Source organism: Lipotes vexillifer, unplaced genomic scaffold, assembly GCF_000442215.2.
Source record: "Lipotes vexillifer unplaced genomic scaffold, Lipotes_vexillifer_v1.1 scaffold238, whole genome shotgun sequence".
Taxonomy (NCBI): Eukaryota; Metazoa; Chordata; class Mammalia; order Artiodactyla; family Lipotidae; genus Lipotes; species Lipotes vexillifer.
The window spans coordinates 3200003-3203005 of NW_006785665.1; positions in this window are offsets into that span (position 1 = coordinate 3200003).

A 3003-nucleotide genomic window follows, 5' to 3' on the forward strand; every position below is an offset into this window, starting at 1 on the left:
TTTTTTTGCCCATGCAGCATGGCTTGTCGGATCTTAGTTCCCCAACCAGGGATCGAACCTGGGCCCACGGCAGTGAAAGCACCAAGTCCTAACCACTGGACCGCCAGGGAATTCCCAGATGCAAACTATATAGAATGGGTAAACAGCAAGGTCCTACTGTATAGCACAGGGAGCTGTATTCAATGCCCTGTGATAACCCATAATGGAAAATAATATGAGAAAGAATGTATATATGTATAACTAAATCACTTTGCTCTACAGTAGAAATTAACACAACGTTGTAAATCAACTATACTTCAATAAATTAAATTTTTAAAAAAAGAAAATAGTCGGCTATTTTCTTTGTGGACATTGGGCAGCTTTACTAAGCAATTTGAAGTTACCTTAGAAGAAATATCCTAACTGAATATTGCATATTCCCATAGTATGAATGTTTCCAGACTTTACTGAAAAACTTCATTGTATTCATGTTTTGGATGGTCACGGAAAACTGCTCGTATGAAATAAGACGTGGCTGACGCCGTTTTGTTGTTTTTAAGTAACACGCATCAGCAACAAGACAGAACTTTCACAGAGAAAGGAGGGGTTGGCAGTATTTGAAGCATAGTGCAGGGCTCGCTCTCGTGCTCAGGATTGTTTAAAGCGACAGGCCACTCAGGCAGCCCACCTGGTCACCACTCTGCCGGAGGGGCTAATGTGCCCCCAGCCCAGCACTTGAACACTGCATGGACCAGTTTAAGGCCCTTCAATGGCACACTTCTGCTACTGCAGGAAGGCACACAATTCCCTGCCTCTGGCCTGTGCTTGTCACAGACATGGAGAAAGGTTTGGTCTCCTTATGCATTAATAAACAAGGAAAACGCTTTCCTTAGGGGCTGTTCCAGGAATTGAGTGTTCCTTGCCATCCTCTTCAAGATTCACCATCTGCTCCCCCAAATTCTTCTGGAAAGAGCATCGTAAGCATGTCATCCTAACAGTGACACCGTGGGGAAGAGGGAGGCACCCTCTCCCATTTCCTGCCCCTTACACCCACTCCTGCACCCTCCGTGGGGCCCACACAGCCAAGCCACCATAGGGACATCTGTTTCCTGTGTCGCTTTCTGCAAGACAGGGACCAACCTCAGATGAGACAGTGGCATCCTCAAGGAGTCGATGGGCCCTGTAGGTGTGGTCGTGAGGCTTTCCTCTGATTGCCCAGGCGGCCGGGGTGGGGTGGGGTCACACAGCAGGGCCTCACACTTCAGCTTTTGGTCTGAGTTACACAATTTCCAGGTTTCCATGCAGTTTCCTCCTCCCCAGCCCTGAACTGTTTACACAGCAACTCTTATCCACAGAGCATCCACACGATGACTTTCCTCTGTTTGGAAGATTGGGATGGCTGTGTCCCAAGTTTTTCCTATTGAGGACCCTTTTCAATAGGGGACAGATGCAGCCTATCTGATGATCAAGAAGTACAAGGTTGCCTTTGTGATTCTGTTAACACCCCCTTGCCCAATAAACAGTCTTCTGATGAATAATGGCCCTTCCTTTTCCTTCCCCACAGGTCCATCACCTGATAATGATGTAAACATGGCAGAAGCAACCACGCCCCTTCCAGAAACCCCAGGGCTCATTTGGGGAAATACTTTCATCATTAAAGTCTTTGAGAGATTGCTATTTATTTCTTAAACTTACCTGATTTTTTTCCCCAGAGGTAATTTAATCCTGCATTAAGGAGAAGCTCACCCCAAAACGGTCCTCCTTAATTTTAAACCCATCTTTCCTTACCCCTTTCACCCATAATCATTCAAGTCTTTCCTTGAAATGACCCAGGTGCCAAAGCATAAATTACCTCTCAAGCATAGTTTTAGAACTTATTTATTTCAAACATTTACAATTTTCACTTTAAATGCAAAGTAGCTGGTAAAAAGAGAAAACGTTGAAAAACATCATACTGACCCTTTGCCCCATATACAGACAGCATCAGCCTTTGGTATTTGTTTTCAGATAATTAAGTAAAAAAATAAAAACAAAAACTTAAAACTATTATTTGTCTCCAGAAAAAAAACAATGTAAAGTTGAGGTATTCTATTTAATGGATGTGTGATCTCCATCCAAATATGGTTTCTCTATTAATTAACAGCCTTGCTACATGCTGTCCCAATCCTTTCCTTCTAAAGTAGATCTGCATTTGAGCATATGTTCATACAACTGACAATGTTCCTTAATAATCATTAAGGTTGCCATAGAAACTCACTGGCGCTGGGGCCAGGCTACACCAAGGACACGATGCTGGAAGGACCTTTCGGGGATGCTCAGGAGTGTCTGGCACAGAAGCTGAGCCAGCTGGGCTCCCTTTCAGCAACAGCCCCACTGCCAACTGCTGCATGGAAGGCTGGGATCCAGGCTCATGCTCCCAAGGACCACCAGTTGCCCCTGCTTCTCCAAATTAAGATAAATTTCTCACCAACTCCTCCCCGACTGGGTCAATCTTAAGTGCCTTTGATGAAGTGATGATATAGCTCAGCACTAAAGCAGCCAGGCAAGACATTCCTGAACATTCTGCAGGAAACCCACAAACCATGACCACTCCCAGCCTGCCCTGCTCAGCTCTGTTCACCACCGGGTGGGCTCCCAGTCCATTCCAGCATCAGATTGCACCCCTTGTAACGGTGTTTCCTTCCCTTGGGGGCAGCTGGGAAATGGCGGACACTCGGGGTGAACCAAGAGCCTAGACAACAAACTGCAAGGGCCAGGCTCCCTCAGGGCAAAGAGCTCTCAGAGTCACCAAGAGCTTTGTAGACACATTCAATGCTACCTCCTCGACCTTTTTTTTTTTCATTAATGCTACAAAAATTAATGACCACTTTAATTGAGACCTTGATCCAGCGTATTTTCAACTTTTCCCACCCAGCAGGATAAGTTGCCCATCTTTAACAAAAATTGTCACTGTGCTAACATTTCACATCTGGCTGTGTAGCAGATTGCTACAGATATTAGGTGAGTAGCATCACTGTTGAGGAT